The sequence below is a fragment of the Miscanthus floridulus genome, chromosome 14, assembly GCF_019320115.1.
Source record: "Miscanthus floridulus cultivar M001 chromosome 14, ASM1932011v1, whole genome shotgun sequence".
Classification (NCBI taxonomy): Eukaryota; Viridiplantae; Streptophyta; class Magnoliopsida; order Poales; family Poaceae; genus Miscanthus; species Miscanthus floridulus.
The window spans coordinates 2,707,032-2,726,992 of record NC_089593.1 but is presented as its reverse complement, the minus strand read 5'-3'; positions in this window follow the sequence as shown (position 1 = coordinate 2,726,992).

Here is a 19,961-nt window from a genome sequence, read left to right as displayed (position 1 = left end):
AGGGGACTCAATCCAAAAATGATGAAGCATGTTGGTACCAACAACCGCGTCAGATTCAATGACTTCATCAGCGACTGTCTGAAGCAGGAGAAGAATAACAACGCTAGCATCGCAGCCAAGACACGCAAGAGAGCCCTTGAAGGTGGTCCGTCCCAAGCTAGAGCACCTATGGGAGGTCGTCCTCTATATCGCCCATCGGCACTGGGCGCTAGGTTCAGGCCACCTCAGCAAAGAAGTCAGAATTTCCGTGGACCCCAGAAGCCTTACAAGATGGCAGTACAGCCCAACAAAGCAGCCACAACTGCGGTACAAGGCAGTTCCAAGGGAGCTGTGGGATCTGCCGGGACAGTGAGGGGACCCTGCTATAACTGTGATCAACCCGGCCATTTCTCGAGGTTTTGTCCGTACCCGCCCAAGAAGAAGCAGCAGACTTATAATGCTAGAGTGCATAGTACGACAGTGGATGAAATTCCTGAGGGAGAGCCCGTCACTGCTGGTAAGTTTCCTATCAACGAAAACCCTGCAGTTGTTCTATTTGATTTTGGATCATCGCATTCTTTTATGAGTCAAGCATTTGCACAGAAACATGAACAACTATGCATAGAATTGGGTTATGGTTACCATATACGTTCAGCAGGGGCTGATGTTTTGACCAATCGGATGGTTCGAGGGGCAACCCTTGAATTAGGTAGCAGGAAGTTCTGAGTGAACTTGATAGTTATGCCTAGATTAGTTTTGGATGTCATTATAGGGATGAATTAGATGAAGGATTGGGGAGCAGTCATAGATACTGGAAGTCGAGTACTTACCCTTAAGGATCCATTAGGTGAGGGTACTTTCCAAGTATCATTGCCTCAGAGAACAGACCTTATAAGTGTTACATGTGCTACGGCAGTCATTCCTATTCATCAGATTCCGGTAGTGTGTGAATTTCTGGATGTATTCCCGGATGAGCTACCTGGTCTTCCGCCGGATAGGGAGATTGAGTTTGGAATTGAGTTAGTCCCCGGAACGGCTCCGATTTCAAGAAGACCCTATCGGATGCCTCCAGATGAATTAGCTGAGATGAAGAAGCAATTAGAAGATTTATCAAAAAAGGGGTTTATACGGCCAAGCAAGTCTGAATGGGGATGTCCCGCCTTGTTTGTGAAGAAGAAGAAAGAGGGCACGTTGAGAATGTGCGTAGATTACAGGCCACTCAACGCTGTAACCATCAAGAATAAGTATCCTTTGCCTCATATTGATGTTTTGTTTGACCAATTATCCAAGGCCAAGGTGTTCTCAAAAATAGATTTGAGATCCGATTATCATCAGATCAAGATTAGGCCACAGGATATACCGAAAACTGCATTTCCACCAGATACGGGTTGTATGAGTATCTTGTCATGTCCTTTGGCTTGACAAATGCTCCTGCATACTTTATGTTTTTGATGAATACAGTTTTCATGCCAAAATTGGATAAGTTTGTGGTAGTGTTCATCGATGACATTCTGGTGTACTCCGAGAACGAGAAAGATCATGAAGAGCATCTGAGAACTGTCTTAACTAGACTTAGGGATCATCAACTGTATGCTAAGTTTAGCAAATGCGAATTCTGGTTGAAGGAAGTTCCTTTCCTTGGTCACATTCTGTCAGAGAATGGAGTTTCAGTCGATCCAAGTAAGGTGCAAGAAGTTATGAATTGGAAAGCACCGACCACAGTTCCTGAGATTAGAAGTTTCTTAGGACTAGCCGGTTATTACCGTCGCTTTATATCAGATTTCTTGAAAATTGCCAAACCGATGACAAGTCTCCTACAGAAGGATCACAAGTTTGTGTGGACAGAGGAGTGTGAAGCAGCTTTCCACACTTTGCGGAAACTGTTGACCACTGCTCCTGTTCTAGCACAACCAGATATCGAGAAACCATTTGATGTGTTTTGCGACGCATCGAAGACTGGATTGGGCTGTGTTCTTATGCAAGAAAGGAGAGTCATTGCTTATGCATCACGCCAATTGAGAAAGCACGAGGTCAACTATCCAACACATGATCTTGAACTTGCTGTAGTTGTGAACGCCCTAAAAATTTGGAGACATTACCTACTTGGTAATGTGTGCAATATTTTCACGGATCACAAGAGTCTTAAGTATATCTTTACCCAACCAGAGTTAAACATGAGATAGCGCAGATGGTTGGAATTGATCAAGGATTACAACTTGAATGTGCAATATCATCCTGGAAAAGCCAATGTAGTGGCAGATGCTTTGAGCAGAAAGTCACATTACTTGAATGTGTAGCCATTACTTGAAGATGGGTTCGATCTAATGCATCCTGCTGTGTTACATAGTATTCAGATTAGTTGCTCTTTGGAGAGTAAGATAATAGAAGGCCAGAAAACCGATAAGGGAATATTCCACATCAAAGAGAAATTAAAAGAAAAGTCGTCTCAGCACTTTAAAGTGGATGAACAGGGCGTGTTGTGGTTTGACGACCGTCTTGTGGTTCCCAAGGATTGAGAGCTTAGGAATAAACTCATGGATGAAGCTCACCTTTCTAAGCTATCTATCCATCCTGGAAGTAGTAAGATGTATCAAGAACTAAGATCTCGCTATTGGTGGACCAAAATGAAGAAAGAAATTACAGCATATGTTGTCAGATGTGACACATGTTGTCGGGTGAAAGCCATTCATATGAAACCTGCCGGTATGTTGCAACCCTTATCAGTCCCTAGTTGGAAGTGGGACGATATTAGTATGGATTTTATCTCGGGTTTGCCCACTACTCAAAAAGGACATGATTCGATTTGGGTAATTGTGGACCGTCTTACTAAGACCGCTCATTTCCTACCTGTCAAGACAACTTATCGACCACCTCAATATGCCGAGAAGTATATCACAGAAATTGTGAGATTGCATGGTATACCGAAGACCATAGTATCTGATAGAGGCTCACAGTTCACAGCTCACTTTTGGGAACATTTACACAAAGGCTTAGGAACTAGTTTGATTCGTAGTACCGCTTATCATCCTCAGACAGATGGTCAGACTGAACGAGTGAATGCTGTTTTGGAGGATATGTTGAGAGCCTGTGTATTGTCTTCTAAGGGATCATGGGAGTCATGGTTACCGTTAGCTGAGTTTTCTTATAATAATAGTTATTAAGAAAGCATCAAGATGGCCCCATTCGAAGCTTTATATGGCAAAAAATGTAGAACACCATTGAATTGGGTCAAGCCTGGAGATAGAAGGTATTATGGCATTGACTTTGTAGAAGAAGCCGAGAAGAAAGTTCATATTATTCAGCAGAATATGAAAGCTGCCCAATCACGTCAGAAAAGTTATGTAGACAGAAGAAGGAGACCCCTTGTGTTTGAAGTTGGTGACTATGTTTATCTGAAAGTCACGCCAATGAAGAAGAAAAGGTTCGGAGTTCGAAGAAAGCTTGCCGCGAGATTCGTAGGACCATACAAGATCTTGGAACAAAGAGGTCCGGTAGCCTACAAGTTAGAGTTACCTGAGACAATGAGTACCGTTTTCCCAGTTTTCCATGTATCACATCTCAAGAAATGTTTGCGTGTTCCAAAGGAAAGAATAGAACCTCGAGGTATCCAACTCAAATCAGATTTGGTGTATCGTGAACAACCAGTCCGGGTGTTAGACACTAAGGAACGTGCTACTCGGAATAGTGTGGTAAAAACATACAAGATACAGTGGGATCATCATGATGAGGGAGATGCAACTTGGGAAACAGGAGAGTATCTACAAAAAGCTTATGGAGATTTTTATAACAAATGGTTCGTAACCCAAATCTCGGGACGAGATTTTTATAAGGGGGGAGGGCTGTAACACCTCGGTGTTATGCCTGCATTTAGGCACTGCAAATCATGCATATCATGCATCATCAAGCATCCTAATCACACATGTCTAATCATGTAAATAACAATTGAAACACTGTTTCGAAACATCTAAAACATGTTGTGAAACCTGAATGTTGCATACCTTTGTTAGAATTGTTTTGCCCTGATTTTGCTTGCTCGGTTAGTAAAACATGTTTGGCTATCATGGTAAATCATCTAGAAATGTTTAGTTCAATTTTTGGAGCAAGGTTTGTATTCAAATTAATTCAAAATTTGGCTTCAAAAATAAATTCCCAAAAATTAGGGTTTTGAGTTAAACGTGGACTTTGATCTTACAATTCAAAATCTAGAAAGAATTTGGCTGTGGTCATAAAAGCAAAGTTGTAGACAATTAAATTCTAATCAACTTTTATTTTTGTTACATTTTCAAAAGATGTCATATTCTTGCTCAAAATAATATTTGAAAGATGGCATTTAAAAATTCCTTGAAAATATATTTGGAAAAGGGCTTTTTTTTCTCCTTCGCGGGCCGCCGCCTCGCTTCTGGCCCATGGCCGAAGCCGGCCCAGCCAGCCTCCCACGCGCGCCTCGCCTCGCTCAGCCCAGCCCAGCGCCGCGCCGCGCCTGGCCTGCCTCCGCGCGCCTGCCCGCTGACTCGTCGCGCCGCGCGCCCGACCGTGGCAGAGCTGGCCCGCCGCGTGGCGGCCATGCGCCGTCGACACCGCCGCGCGTCGCAGCCGGTCTGCGCCCGCGCCCACGCGCCCGCCTACACCTGCTGGATCCGGTGCGCTCGCTCGCTCATTCCCGCGCTGCCTCTCCTCTCCGCCAGAGCCGAGCGCCCGCAGCTCTGCCTCTCGCCGCGCCACCGCACCCGCCGACGAAATTCGCCGCGGCTCCTCCACCTCGGCCAGCAAGCACGCGCCCGCAGCTCTGCCTCGCTCTCCTTCAAGTCATGCTCGCGTTTGCGCTGACTGCCGAGCTCAGGTAGAGCCGTCTCAAGCCTCGCCACCGCCGGCCATGGCGCCGCCGTGCTCGGCCGCCATGGAAGGCCCCTTCCTCCTCTTCTCTAACCCCGCCTAGCTACCCTACCGCATTCGCCAGCTTCTCGCGCATCGCGTGCTCCCGCTAGCTCGCCTTGTCCCGGCCGAAGATGGCCGCCGGCCTCGTGGCCGAGCCGCGCCGCCGCGACGTCGCAAGCGCCGGCGTGGCCTCTGCCTCAGCCAAGCCAGGCCAAGCCAGGCCGTGGGCCAACGCCTGCCGGGCCGTCTCCCCCTTCCTTGCGCTCGGGCCTCGCAGGCCAAAAGTGGTTGTGGGCCAGCTGATTCCAGCGGGCTGGCCCAGTAGCCGTAGGATAAATGGTTTTCAATTTATTCTTTATTATTTGAAAATAGAAATGGTTTGAAAAATGTTGGATACTCAAAGTTGCTCCAAATTTGTTGAAATAAAATTGTCTAGGTTCCTTATCATCAGATCTACTTGGGAAAATTATTGCATGTCATTTTTGAAATACTTTTCTGTAGAACTTCATTTAATCATGAATATTGCTGATAACTTGAAAAATGTGTAGAAAAATCTATAAACTTCAGAAAAATATGATTCTAAGTTTGTTAATCTTCTTATGTAATGTACTTCCTAGGAAAAATGTGTTTCATGCATGTGCTGTGGGAAAATTTTGAGGTGTAGTTCAAGTACCTTTAATGGCTGATTTTTGTTATTTTAGCTAGAGAGCAAACTTTGTATAAAACATGCATGTGATAATTTTTGTACAGTCATTGTATGCTATGAAGAACCTAGGAAAAATACTAACTCTGTTGTTTGACACTTTTCACAGTTCAAAGTATTTTTATGTTCATAATCATGCCATAGCTTGTTATTTTTGTGTAGGCTAATCCACTCATTCAAATACCATGAAAATCTGATAGTAGACTACTTAGGGTAGTACTATGCTGTAGTAATTTTCTAAGATTTTTCTAAGCAAGAAAAATAGAGGTTGTATTCAAACCTATTATTAATTAGGGTTTAATTAAGTGTTGCTTTTGTGGGCTTAAGAAATTAGTAAAGCTTTGGTGTATCTTTGAAGCATTTAATAAAATGTGTTGAATTAACATATTATAGTAGAAGAGAATGCAGTAGATGATATGTGCTTGTAGTCTATTTTCTTGGATGATGTTGACTACCTTGCATTCAAACATATCCATTGTATTCATCTCATCCGATGCACCGATTGCATAAGCACTTACGCACATTGCATCATACAGGATCGTAAACCGAGAACCCAGTCGTCATACCCGAGGAGCCCGAGGAGCAGTTCGAGGTGCAGCCGCAGGAAGTGCCCGAAGCCGACGAGGAGGACGTTGAGGAACTTCCGGAGTGCCCCGATCACCGTCCGAGCTCCTTCGAGAGAGGCAAGCCCCGGAGCATTTTCTCCCGGTTTGCAATTATTAATTCAATGCTTTACTTTAATTGATGCATTACGTTCAGGAGTTGTTTGCAACCGTTGCTGCATTATACCTTGTCTACCTTTGTTATACTATATCCTTGTTACCCGGGTATCCGTAGTCGAGTCAATGCTTAGCTGGCTTAGACCGGTAGAAGTCGGGTGATTTCCTGTCACCTGCGAGCTATAGGTGGTTACCTAGATCTGCTTGGATGACTATGAAGTCATGGTATAACTAAGTGTTAAATGAAGTTGAGACCGGACAGAGACTTGCAGAGTTTTGGACTGTAGTGTTTCCGTCTGTGTCGATTAAGGACCGACCGTTGTTGGGCCTCGAGTCATGTTGAACGCATGCCTTACATTTAGCTGGCCGGATAAAGTACCTTCCGACCGTGAAGCTGGGAGATTTTTCGGGCCGAGTAGATTGCCCGTAGCGCACTGTGCCGGAGCAGGTGTGGTAGGACACGGGGGCGAGATGATAAGACCAAAGTGCAGTCGGTCGGCCCCCGGGTACATGTGGTTCCTGGCAAACTCGAGATACCTGGAAAGTTGGCTCGGTGATCAATATCTCACTTTAGCGGGTGAGTGAGGTTTGTGTAAGGAATAAATCACTAGCTGGTTAGGAATCGATTCGAATCGCCATCGCTCCTGGATAGTGAGCACTTGACTTGAGTGACTTCATCGTAGTAAATGTTTATGGAACACTTGGACAGTTATAATGAAGATGACAGTATGGAAGTTGTTTAATGATCATTGGTTATCATTATCTGCTTAATCACATGTTTACTCTAGTATAGGTGCAAATCTAGTCGACAGGTTAATAATAATTAACTTGGCAATAATGCTTTTAGAAAGGTTCTTGAAATGCTAAAAATGCTTCTTTTTGCAAATGAGTCAGCTACCCTACTATAAAGCCCTTCATAATCCTTGGTGTCATTTATTTTTGGTTATGTCAGGTAAGTCTAGCTGAGTACCTTCTCGTACTCAGGGTTTTATTCCCACTTGTTGCAGATGGGCAGATGTATTACGGCTACTGTATCAACTGCCTTTATCCTGCGATGGGTGATGCTTAGGACCATGGGCATGGTCATTCCTTACGTCTTGTCTGATGCTTTTGTCGGAGATGATCATTCGCTGGCACTATATTTGAACTCCGCGTGAGTGTGTGTGTGGTTTGAACAAATGACTTCCGCTACTTTTATTCGAACTGGTTTTGTAATAACTATGTTGAAACTCTGATGTATCTGAGATGAAAACTTTTATGTAATATGTGATGGTGACCGCTAAACTTATTACGATCTTGGCTGGAATGGAAGTTGGTTTGAAATCCTTCATGATTTCACGGACTACCGGGTTATACGGGCTTAAGTTTGCTAAATCGTCTGCTTTGGCGGATGATTTTCTTACTTAATTTCGTATAATTGGTCCGTTCTGTTATAGCTGGCATCAGAGCATGGTTTAGCGTATTACTGTTCACAAGTGTATTTAAAACAAAAGGGCATTTGGAAAACGTGATTTTCAAAATATAAAGTATGCCAGTGATCATATCCTTTATGCCCAGTTAAGGACTCTAGGTGGCTTAATTAAGTACTGACTTGGGGTTCTTGCATCATATTCTCTTTCGTCGCTCATACGGCATGCTATTGTATGAGTGCCACTTGTTTGAGTGGTAATGAATGGATCATTTGCCTCTACGCCTCGGTAAGTGTGAGTTGTGAGAGCATGATCGGATACACCGCCGATCTAGGGTGAATGCTTATATGATGCTGGAGTAATTACATGTTCTACGCATGTTTTACAAAGGTATCTCATGTATGGGTCTTTCGTCTGTTGAGGCGATGCCGTCAATAGGACGATGGTTCGGGTAGTTACTACCGCTGTACACGTATCTGGGGATTCGTGTAGAGCGTGTAGATAAAATTTACTGCTTTTATGCATTCATTGGGAATTGGGCTGAAATGAATCTTCTGCAGGTACATAACAACGCTATCGTGTAGAACGTATTAGCTACGTATTTGAGAGATCGTTTGTATGCCACCGAATTTGTCGTTAGAAATTATTTATTTCCTAAGTTTGTGAGAACGTACGGCACGTACATACATCATGTTACTTGTGCATTTCATTCATGTCATGCATTCCTCCCCTTATAAATTGATTATCTCCTTTTGATAAAAGTTGTATCACCAAAAATATGTTTCCCCGGGGTAATAAAAGAACTTTTGCTACAGATGGCCCACACGAAGCAGACCGCCCGTAAGTCCACCGGAGGAAGAGCACCTCGACGTCCGTTGGCCCTGAGGGAACACCGCACCACGGACACCTTCTTGAGCGAGTTTGGCATGCCGACCTTGCTTTGGAGAGTGCTCCATGATGTGGGGTACCTAGAGGGTCAAGAGCCGGTGTACTCTTGGAATGAGAGCCAGTTAGCAGAGGATGGACTCGCAGTGGTGGAGATCACGGTTCCTGCTCTCGGTGATGCTCCAGATTGGGATGGTTGGCATTTGGAGTTTGAGGGTCGCACTCCAGCTGAAGGTGCAGAGGGAGCAGCCTTCCGTGTCATCAGGGACATTATGAGCAGATTTCCCAGTGAGCTTGCAGCAGCTCTAGCTGGCACTTTTCCTAGGGATGATCCTCGTGATGCCATTTGGGTTCAGCCTCAGGGAAGTGCATTGGTCAGAGGTCCAGCTGAGGGATAGGCTAGCGACAACCAGGCAATGAGTGCTATGTTCGCCGCCATCAGAGCGTATGAGGGTCTCGAGAGTACCTATTAGACTTTGACTGGCTTGCGTGGTGAGGATAAGCTCAAGGGGAGAAAGCAGAAGAAGAGACAGGCACGTGCTATAGCTAGCTTGCAGGAGCAGTTGGCTGATATGAACTTACAGCGAGATCAGGCGGTTGAGAGAGGTGATAGAGCTATGCAGCGAGTGCATACGTTGACTCAAGCCAACAACAATGCAGACCGCATGATAGGACAGTTGGTTCAGGAAAGGAATGAAGCCTGGAATGCAAGAAACCTTCTACTGCAGAGGGTCGATGAGCTAGAGGAATACAACGGCAACCTGCACAAGGAGTTTCACGCGCTCTACAATGGGGTTGGCCCATATGCTCCACCAGACGCCGCTGGCATGGATATCGACGACGACAACGAGGACGAGCCTGTAGTTTCACCTGGGGGCGATGGTGACGTCTCCGATCCCGACGATGGCCCCGAGGAGTAGGCTAGTTGCCTTGCGCTAGTATCTAGGTCCTGTCGCGATGACCTTTCTTTTGTTGGCATGTAACCTATCGTATGTTGCTTCGAACGTATGAGACTTGGCATGTGGTTGGAACTGATTTTCGAATGCGATATCTGAACGCATAAAAGTCCAGTGTATGTATGCTGGCAAGTTGGTTGTATGGATGCGATGTTTGCCGTTCAAGTAATTCGATTAAGTGCTATTGTTTTAATTGGGATGCGATTGTTGTGCCTCTGTTTTATTGTATGAATTTATTCTCTCCAGTAAATTCAGTACGGCATAATTTTTCCTTCACTCGCAATTATTACAGCTTCACTCAATCATTACTTGTTGCTAAAATATGCAGATGACAAACACTCGCCGAACCACGTATGAGGCCACTGAGACCGGTGCTAACGGTGCAGGGACCGGTGGTGGTGGTGGTGGAAACCACGGCAACAACAATGAACCTCCCCATGAACCGCATTTGCCACCTCCTCCCCCGTTTACCCCCGAGATGTTCCTCGCACAGCTGCTCGGGAGTCAGTGCAACGCGGAACAATCCCAGAAGAACATGAAGGATTTTCTGCGTACCATTGCCAACAACGTTCAACGTGGTAACAATCAAGGTGGTGGCATGGGTGTGAACCAATATAGCAGCTTCAAAGATTTCATGGACACCAGGCCGCCAGTATTCAAGGAAGCAACAGAGCCACTCGATGCTGAGGAATGGATCAACACGATGGAAGATAAATTCCATGTGTTGAGGATGACTGAGGTGCTGAAAACGGAGTATGCTGCACTTCAATTGCAAGGACCGGTGGGAATGTGGTGGAAGCACCATCGCACCACCTTCCCTCCAAATGCTCAGATTTCTTGGAGAGAGTTTGCTGAGGCCTTCCGTGGAGTCTATATTCCACCCGGGCTGACCGAGATGAAGTTGGGAGAGTTTCTGGCGTTGAACCAGGGCACCAAGACCGTGACGCAATATTTGCATGCATTCAACAACTTGTGTCGCTATGCTCCCGACATGGTTGACACAGATGCTAAAAGAATAGCCAGTTTCATGAGGGGACTCAATCCAAAAATGATAAAGTATGTTGGTACCAACAACCGCGTCAGATTCAATGACTTCATCAGCGACTGTCTGAAGTAGGAGAAGAATAACAACGCCAGCAACGCAGCCAAGACACGCAAGAGAGCCCTTGAAGGTGGTCCGTCCCAAGCTAGAGCACCTATGGGAGGTCGTCCTCCATATCGCCCATCGGCACCGGGCGCTCGGTTCAGGCCACCTCAGCAAAGAAGTCAGAATTTCCGTGGACCCCAGAAGCCTTACAAGATGGCAGTACAGCCCAACAAAGCAGCCACAACTGCGGTACAAGGCAGTTCCAAGGGAGCTGTGGGATCTGCTGGGACAGTGAGGGGACCCTGCTATAACTGTGATCAACCCGGCCATTTCTTGAGGTTTTGTCCATACCCGCCCAAGAAGAAGCAGCAGACTTATAATGCTAGAGTGCATAGTACGACAGTGGATGAAATTCCTGAGGGAGAGCCCGTCACTGCTGGTAAGTTTCCTATCAACGAAAACCCTGCAGTTGTTCTATTTGATTCTGGATCATCGCATTCTTTTATGAGTTAAGCATTTGCACAGAAACATGAACAACTATGCACATAATTGGGTTATGGTTACCGTATAAGTTCAGTAGGGGCTGATGTTTTGACCAATCGGATGGTACGAGGGGCAACCCTTGAATTAGGTAGCAGGAAGTTCTGAGTGAACTTGATAGTTATGCCTGGATTAGTTTTGGATGTCATTATAGGGATGAATTGGATGAAGGATTGGGGAGCAGTCATAGATACTGGAAGTCGAGTACTTACCCTTAAGGATCCATTAGGTGAGGGTACTTTCCAAGTATCATTGCCTCAGAGAACAGACCTTATAAGTGTTACATGTGCTACGACAGTCATTCCTATTCATCAGATTCCGGTAGTGTGTGAATTTCCGGATGTATTCCCGGATGAGCTACCTGGTCTTCCGCCGGATAGGGAGATTGAGTTTGGAATTGAGTTAGTCCTCGGAACAGCTCCGATTTCAAGGAGACCCTATCGGATGCCTCTAGATGAATTAGCTGAGCTGAAGAAGCAATTAGAAGATTTATCAAAAAAGGGGTTTATACGGCCAAGCAAGTCTGAATGGGGATGTCCCGCCTTATTTGTGAAGAAGAAGAAAGAGGGCACGTTGAGAATGTGCGTAGATTACAGGCCACTCAACGCTGTAACCATCAAGAATAAGTATCCCTTGCCTCATATTGATGTTCTGTTTGACCAATTATCCAAGGCCAAGGTGTTCTCAAAAATAGATTTGAGATCCGGTTATCATCAGATCAAGATTAGGCCACAGGATATACCGAAAACTGCATTTTCCACTAGATACGGGTTGTATGAGTATCTTGTCATGTCCTTTGGCTTGACAAATGCTCCTGCATACTTTATGTTTTTGATGAATACAGTTTTCATGCCAAAATTGGATAAGTTTGTGGTAGTGTTCATCGATGACATTCTGATGTACTTCGAGAACGAGAAAGATCATGAAGAGCATCTGAGAACTGTCTTGACTAGACTTAGGGATCATCAACTGTATGCTAAGTTTAGCAAATGCGAATTCTGGTTGAAGGAAGTTCCTTTCCTTGGTCACATTCTATCAGAGAATGGAGTTTCAGTCGATCCAAGTAAGGTGCAAGAAGTTATGAATTGGAAAGCACCGACCACAGTTCCTGAGATTAGAAGTTTCTTAGGACTAGCTCGTTATTACCGTCGCTTTATACCAGATTTCTCGAAAATTGCCAAACCGATGACAAGTCTCCTACAGAAGGATCACAAGTTTGTGTGGACAGAGGAATGTGAAGCAGCTTTCCACACTTTGCGGAAACTGTTGACCACTGCTCCTGTTCTAGCACAACCAGATATCGAGAAACCATTTGATGTGTTTTGCGACGCATCGAAGACTGGATTGGGATGTGTTCTTATGCAAGAAAGGAGAGTCATTGCTTATGCATCACGCCAATTGAGAAAGCACGAGGTCAACTATCCAACACATGATCTTGAACTTGCTGCAGTTGTGCACGCCCTAAAAATTTGGAGACATTACCTACTTGGTAATGTGTGCAATATTTTCACGGATCACAAGAGTCTTAAGTATATCTTTACCCAACCAGAGTTAAACATGAGACAGCGCAGATGGTTGGAATTGATCAAGGATTACAACTTGAATGTGCAATATCATCCTGGAAAAGCCAATGTAGTGGCAGATGCTTTGAGCAGAAAGTCACATTACTTGAATGTGTAGCCATTACTTGAAGATGGGTTCGATCTAATGCATCCTGCTGTGTTACATAGTATTCAGATTAGTTGCTCTTTGGAGAGTAAGATAATAGAAGGCCAGAAAACCGACAAGGGAATATTCCACATCAAAGAGAAATTAAAAGAAAAGCCGTCTCAGCACTTTAAAGTGGATGAACAGGGCATGTTGTGGTTTGACGACCGTCTTGTGGTTCCCAAGGATCGAGAGCTTAGGAATAAACTCATGGATGAAGCTCACCTTTCTAAGCTATCTATCCATCCTGGAAGTAGTAAGATGTATCAAGAACTAAGATCTCGCTATTGGTGGACCAAAATGAAGAAAGAAATTACAGCATATGTTGTCAGATGTGACACATGTTGTCGGGTGAAAGCCATTCATATGAAACCTGCCGGTATGTTGCAACCCTTATCAGTCCCTAGTTGGAAGTGGGACGATATTAGTATGGATTTTATCTCGGATTTGCCCACTACTCAAAAAGGACATGATTCGATTTGGGTAATTGTGGACCGTCTTACTAAGACCGCTCATTTCCTACCTGTCAAGACAACTTATCGACCACCTCAATATGCCGAGAAGTATATCACAGAAATTGTGAGATTGCATGGTATACCGAAGACCATAGTATCTGATAGAGGCTCACAGTTCATGGCTCACTTTTGGGAACATTTACACAAAGGCTTAGGAACTAGTTTGATTCGCAGTACCGCTTATCATCCTCAGACAGATGGTCAGACTGAACGAGTGAATGCTGTTTTGGAGGATATGTTGAGAGCCTGTGTATTGTCTTCTAAGGGATCATGGGAGTCATGGTTACCATTAGCTGAGTTTTCTTATAATAATAGTTATCAAGAAAGCATCAAGATGGCCCCATTCGAAGCTTTATATGGCGGAAAATGTAGAACACCATTGAATTGGGTCGAGCCTAGAGATAGAAGGTATTATGGCATTGACTTTGTAGAAGAAGCCGAGAAGAAAGTTCATATTATTCAGCAGAATATGAAAGCTGCCCAATCACGTCAGAAAAGTTATGTAGACAGAAGAAGGAGACCCCTTGTGTTTGAAGTTGGTGACTATGTTTATCTGAAAGTCACGCCAATGAAGAAGAAAAGGTTCGGAGTTCGAAGAAAGCTTGCCGCGAGATTCGTAGGACCATACAAGATCTTGGAACAAAGAGGTCCGGTAGCCTACAAGTTAGAGTTACCTGAGACAATGAGTACCGTTTTCCTAGTTTTCCATGTATCACATCTCAAGAAATGTTTGCGTGTTCCAGAGGAAAGAATAGAACCTCGAGGTATCCAACTCAAATCAGATTTGGTGTATCATGAACAACCAGTCCAGGTGTTAGACACTAAGGAACGTGCTACTCGGAATAGTGTGGTAAAAACATACAAGATATAGTGGGATCATCATGATGAGGGAGATGCAACTAGGGAAACAGGAGAGTATCTACAAAAAGCTTATGGAGATTTTTATAACAAATGGTTCGTAACCCAAATCTCGGGACGAGATTTTTATAAGGGGGGAGGGCTGTAACACCTCGGTGTTATGCCTGCATTTACGCACTGCAAATCATACATATCATGCATCATCAAGCATCCTAATCACATATGTCTAATCATGTAAATAACAATTGAAACACTGTTTCGAAACATCTGAAACATGTTGTGAAACCTGAATGTTGCATACCTTTGTTAGAATTGTTTTGCCCTAATTTTGCTTGCTCGGTTAGTAAAACATGTTTGGCTATCATGGTAAATCATCTAGAAATGTTTAGTTCAATTTTTGGAGCAAGGTTTGTATTCAAATTAATTCAAAATTTGGCTTCCAAAATAAATTCCCAAAAATTAGGGTTTTGAGTTAAACGTGGACTTTGATCTTACAATTCAAAATCTAGAAAGAATTTGGCTATGGTCATAAAAGCAAAGTTGTAGAGAATTAAATTCTAATCAACTTTCATTTTTGTTACATTTTCAAAAGATGTCATATTCTTGCTCAAAATAATATTTGAAAGATGGCATTTAAAAATTCCTTGAAAATATATTTGGAAAAGGGCTTTTTTTTCTCCTTCGCGGGCCGCCGCCTCGCTTCTGGCCCATGGCCGAAGCCGGCCCAGCCAGCCTCTCGCGCGCGCCTCGCCTCGCTCAGCCCAGCCCAGCGCCGCGCCGCGCCTGGCCTGCCTTCGCGCGCCTGCCCGCTGACGCGCCGCGCCGCGCGCCCGACCGCGGCAGAGCTTGCCCGCCGCGTGGCGGCCATGCGCCGTCGACGCCGCCGCACGTCGCAGCCGGTCTGCGCCCGCGCCCACGCGCCCGCCTACACCTGCTGGATTCGGTGCGCTCGCTCGCTCATTCCCGCGCTGCCTCTCCTCTCCGCTAGAGCCGAGCGCCCGCAGCTCTGCCTCTCGCCGCGCCACCGCACCCGCCGGCGAAATCCGCCATGGCTCCTCCACCTCGGCCAGCAAGCACACGCCCGTAGCTCCGCCTCGCTCTCCTTCAAGTCGTGCTCGCGTTTGCGCCGACTGCCGAGCTCAGGTAGAGCCGTCTCAAGCCTCGCCACGGCCGGCCATGGCGCCGCCGTGCTCGGCCGCCATGGAAGGCCCCTTCCTCCTCTTCTCCAACCCCGCCTAGCTACCCTACCGCATTCGCCAGCTTCTCGCGCATCGCGTGCTCCCGCTAGCTCGCCTTGTCCCGGCCGGAGAAGGCCGCCGGCCTCGTGGCCGAGCCGCGCCGCCGCGACGTCGCAAGCACCGGCGTGGCCTCTGCCTTAGCCAAGCCAGGCCGAGCCAGGCCGTGGGCCGACGCCTGCCGGGCCGTCTCCCCCTTCCTTGCGCTCGGGCCTCGCAGGCCAAAAGTGGTCGTGGGCCAGCTGATTCCAGCGGGCTGGCCCAGTAGCCGTAGGATAAATGGTTTTCAATTTATTCTTTATTATTTGAAAATAGAAATGGTTTGAAAAATGTTTGGATACTCAAAGTTGCTCCAAATCTATTGAAATAAAATTGTCTAGGTTCCTTATCATCAGATCTACTTGGGAAAATTATTGCATGTCATTTTTGAAATACTTTTCTGTAGAACTTCATTTAATCATGAATATTGCTGATAACTTGAAAAATGTGTAGAAAAATCTATAAACTTCAGAAAAATATGATTCTAAGTTTGTTAATCTTCTTATGTAATGTACTTCCTAGGAAAAATGTGTTTCATGCATGTGCTGTGGGAAAATTTTGAGGTGTAGTTCAAGTACCTTTAATGGCTGATTTTTGTTATTTTAGCTAGAGAGCAAACTTTGTATAAAACATGCATGTGATAATTTTTGTATAGTCATTGTATGCTATGAAGAACCTAGGAAAAATACTAACTCTGTTGTTTGACACTTTTCACAGTTCAAAGTATTTTTTATGTTCATAATCATGCCATAGCTTGTTATTTTTGTGTAGGCTAATCCACTCATTCAAATACCATGAAAATCTGATAGTAGACTACTTAGGGTAGTACTATGCTGTAGTAATTTTCTAAGATTTTTCTAAGCAAGAAAAATAGAGGTTGCTATTCAAACCTATTATTAATTAGGGTTTAATTAAGTGTTGCTTTTGTGGGCTTAAGAAATTAGTAAAGCTTTGGTGTATCTTTGAAGCATTTAATAAAATGTGTTGAATTAACATATTAGTAGTAGAAGAGAATGCAGTAGATGACATGTGCTTGTAGTCTATTTTCTTGGATGAGGTTGACTACCTTGCATTCAAACATATCCATTGTATTCATCTCATCCGATGCACCGATTGCATAAGCACTTACGCACATTGCATCATACAGGATCGCAAACCGAGAACCCAGTCGTCATACCCGAGGAGCCCGAGGAGCAGTTCGAGGTGCAGCCGCAGGAAGTGCCCGAAGCCGATGAGGAGGACGTTGAGGAACTTCCGGAGTGCCCCGATCACCGTCCGAGCTCCTTCGAGAGAGGCAAGCCCCGGAGCATTTTCTCCCGGTTTGCAATTATTAATTCAATGCTTTACTTTAATTGATGCATTATGTTCAGGAGTTGTTTGCAACCGTTGCTGTATTATACCTTGTCTACCTTTGTTATACTATATCCTTATTACCCGGGTATCCGCAGTCGAGTCAATGCTTAGCTGGCTTAGACCGGTAGAAGTCGGGTGATTTCCTATCACCTGCGAGCTATAGGTGGTTACCTAGATCTGCTTGGATGACTATGAAGTCATGGTATAACTAAGTGTTAAATGAAGTTGAGACCGGACGGAGACTTGCAGAGTTTTGGACTGTAGTGTTTCCGTCTGTGTCGATTAAGGACCGGCCGTTGTTGGGCCTCGAGTCATGTTGAACGCATGCCTTACATTTAGCTGGCCGGATAAAGTACCTTCCGACCGCGAAGCTGGGAGATTTTTCGGGCCGAGTAGATTGCCCGCAGCGCACTGTGCCGGAGCAGGTGTGGTAGGACACGGGGGCGAGATGATAAGACCAAAGTGCAGTCGGTCGGCCCCTGGGTACATGTGGTTCCTGGCAAACTCGAGATACCTAGAAAGTTGGCTCGGTGATCAATATCTCACTTTAGCGGGTGAGTGAGGTTTGTGTAAGGAATAAATCACCAGCTGGTTAGGAATCGATTCGAATCGCCATCGCTCCTGGATAGTGAGCACTTGACTTGAGTGACTTCATCGTAGTAAATGTTTATGGAACACTTGGACAGTTATAATGAAGATGACAGTATGGAAGTTGTTTAATGATCATTGGTTATCATTATCTGCTTAATCACATGTTTACTCTAGTATAGGTGCAAATCTAGTCGACAGGTTAATAATAATTAACTTGGCAATAATGCTTTTAGAAAGGTTCTTGAAATGCTAAAAATGCTTCTTTTTGCAAATGAGTCAGCTACCCTACTATAAAGCCCTTCATAATCCTTGGTGTCATTTATTTTTGGTTATGTCGGGTAAGTCTAGCTGAGTACCTTCTCGTACTCAGGGTTTTATTCCCACTTGTTGCAGATGGGCAGATGTATTACGGCTACTGTATCAACTGCCTTTATCCTGCGATGGGTGATGCTTAGGACCATGGGCATGGTCATTCCTTACGTCTTGTCTGATGCTTTTGTCGGAGATGATCATTCGCTGGCACTATATTTGAACTCCGCGTGAGTGTGTGTGTGGTTTGAACAAATGACTTCCGCTACTTTTATTCGAACTGGTGTTGTAATAACTATGTTGAAACTCTGATGTATCTGAGATAAAAACTTTTATGTAATATGTGATGGTGACCGCTAAACTTATTACGATCTTGGCTGGAATGGAAGTTGGTTTGAAATCCTTCGTGATTTCACAGACTACCGGGTTATACGGGCTTAAGTTTGCTAAATCGTCTGCTTTGGCGGATGATTTTCTTACTTAATTTTGTATAATTGGTCGGTTCTGTTACAGAAATCACGTTGATGAAACTCGAAGCCGATCCACAAGAGGAGAACCAGGAAGCTTAGCACCAAGAAGCTCCAAGCGAAGGTGAGCCTAAAGTTGATCATCTCCAAGAGTGCCCTGACCACCAGCCGGCCACGTTTGTGAAAGGCAAGCCTGGAGTATTCTAACATCCTATGTGTTCTAATACCAACTTGAGTCCTTTTTATATTAATGCATTAAGTACTAGGAGTTGATTGGAACCACTTGCTGCATATACTTTCCTTGTCCAGAAATATCTATCTTGAATCCTATGTAGGTCTAGGATCGACCTTTATGCTTAGCCATGTTTAGACCGGTAGAAGTCGGGTGATTTCTTATCACCTGCGAGCTATAGGTGGTGACTTAATCACGGTTGGCTATATTGTGCTATCGTGGAACATAACCTAGTGATGTTGAACAATTGGAGACCAGGTGAAATCTTATATGTTAGGTGTGGTGACTTATAGTGATTCCGTCTGTGTCGTTTAAGGACCGGCCGTTGGAGGCCCTCTTATCATGTTGAACGCATGCCTCTCACATAGTTGGCCTGATAAGTTGTTTCGACCACGAAGCCGAGTAGCTCAACTCAGGCCAGGGACACGAGCAGTTAAAGTGTGCACCCTGAAGGCAGTAAGGATGTGTGGAGAGCCAATGACGTGAGTCTAAGGGCGGGTTCGAGCCCCGAGCTTCCTGGCAGATTGGTAGTATCTTTGAGGGTAAGGCGCTGGTCTTACCCGCGATTTGGACCTAAGTTGTACCAAAGGTGACTCGATGCAACCCTAATGGGGGGAGTATGTGTGTGTGTTAGGAATAATTCCCCAGTTGGGTAGGAATCGATTCAAATCGCCGTCTCTTCCGGATAGTGAGAACTTGACATGAGCCCCCTTCATCGTAGTAATTGATGAAAGTAATGGTTATGTGGATTATGGAAATGCTCAACCTGATATGGTTGCTATTGTGATGATTTAATGGTACACAACATGTTTGGCATAGGATAGATGTTAATCTAGAATGGGACAAGAATAATAAACTTGTATTTCAAAGTTAAAAGATACAAGATAAATATTGGCTTGTAGGCAAAGGATGTCAACCAGCTCCACTTATAAGCCTTGCATGATCCTTTGTGTCTCTTATTTTGGTTTATGACGGGTAAGTCTAGCTGAGTACCTTCTTGTACTTAGGGTTTATTTCCCTATTGTTGCCGATAACGTGATGTACCACGACTACTGTAAGCACTGCTTTGCTCCTACAGTGGATGAGGAATAAGACCATGGGCATGGTCATTCTATATATCATCTCACCTTTGTGCTTTTGGTTAGAGATGACTGTGAAAACTGGCTATGTATCTAAACTACTGTTGATGTCGTTCAGAACTATGTTGCTTCCGCTACTGGTAAACTGTTGTTGTAACAACTGTGATGGAACTCCGATGTATGACAAACTATTTATGAACTTGTTGTAACATGTGGCTTGTATGTTGAATCATGTACGATCTTGGCTTGTATGTTGGTTGATTCGAGATCCTTCGTGATACTCGACGGACTACTGGATTTATATGGGCTCAAGGGTGATGGTTTGACTGCCTCGGTGGTGGCCATTGTACTTGTGCTTTTATAAATTGGATGGTTCTATTATAGGACGCCGTTCACCTTGATCAGCCCGCGCCCCGGCTTGGT